Source organism: Orycteropus afer, unplaced genomic scaffold (genome assembly GCF_000298275.1).
Source record: "Orycteropus afer afer isolate SDZICR_OR568_19922 unplaced genomic scaffold, OryAfe1.0 scaffold00728, whole genome shotgun sequence".
NCBI lineage: Eukaryota > Metazoa > Chordata > Mammalia > Tubulidentata > Orycteropodidae > Orycteropus > Orycteropus afer.
This window is the reverse complement of record NW_006922315.1, coordinates 930,505-931,810: the sequence shown is the minus strand read 5'-3', so window position 1 is coordinate 931,810 and position 1,306 is coordinate 930,505.

Here is a 1,306-nt window from a genome sequence, read left to right as displayed (position 1 = left end):
ATCAAGGTCATGCATACCACCACCCTCCAACCTTTTTACCAGTTCTGACACCAACTGTCCCTCCACGGCACTCTCTACTTCTCTGCTGGGTCCAATAATTTGTTGCAATGGCCACACAGAACTCATAGATTATGGGGTTCATTAGGGAAGAAACAGGTTACAATTCAGGATCAGAAAGAACTCAGGATACAGTTCTTCAATCAGGACAATTTCTCAGCCATGCCCAGACACACGTCTTTCTGGCCTTGGCCTTGCCTGCTCGGGCCAGTGTTACAAAGCTCTTCTAGCTTTGCTGGCAGGTGCCCACAGAGGTACCCCATGCCACCAGCAAGCCTCCTGCCTGAAGGCACTCAGCTTTCTTGTTCTGTGGGCCGGGAAGTCTGTCAGTCTGTTTCATGCCAGTTTCTTGGTTCTGCTGCCTCTGTTGCTGCTGTCTCTCTGCCATATCAGCAAAGTGTTACAGCTGTCTCTCTCTTTCTCCTGGGTGGAGGAGGTGTAGTGCAGGGATCTCGGGTCCAAGGATGTACTCCATTCCTACTTCCTCTTTCTTGATGGTAGTGTGATCTCCCCTTTCCATGTCTGAGATGGTTCATTTTAAGCCTAGTGGGATGGCAAAACTGACCAATCCCCATGTTAGGGTTTCATGCACATTATTTGCATGATCCCACCCCCACATGTGTGTCACGTACCTTATTCACATTACTGACAAGCTAGCTAATCCCCTTGGTAGGTCACAAAGAACCTCTCATGTGCATAGTTCCATCAGTCATCTGGTGGCAGTCATAAAGACAATGGCTGTTGTTGTTGTTATGTGCCGTCGAGTCGGCTCCAATGTATAGCGACCATACAGAAGGAAACACTGCCCGGTCCTGCACCAGCCTCAAAGTCCTTGCTATACCTGAGCCCATCGTTGCAGCCAGTGTGTCAGTCATCTCGTTGAGGGTCATCCTCTTTTTCTTTGGACCCCCACACTTTACCAAGCATGATATCCCTCTCCAGGGAATAGTCCCTTCTGACAACATGACCAAAGTAGGTCAGACAAAGTCTGGCCATTCTCGCTTCCAAGGAGCATTCTAGGTGCACTTCCTCCAGGACAGATCTGTTAGTTCTTTTGACACTCATGGTACTCTCATTATTCTTCACCAACAGCACAACTCAAAAGCATCGACTCTTCTTCAGTCCTCCTTGTCCACTGTCCAGCTCTCACATGCATATAAGGTGATTGAAAGCACCATAGTGTCAGTTAGGCGCACCTTAGTCTTCAAGAAGATATCTTTGCTCTTCAGCACTTGAAAGAGGTGTTTTG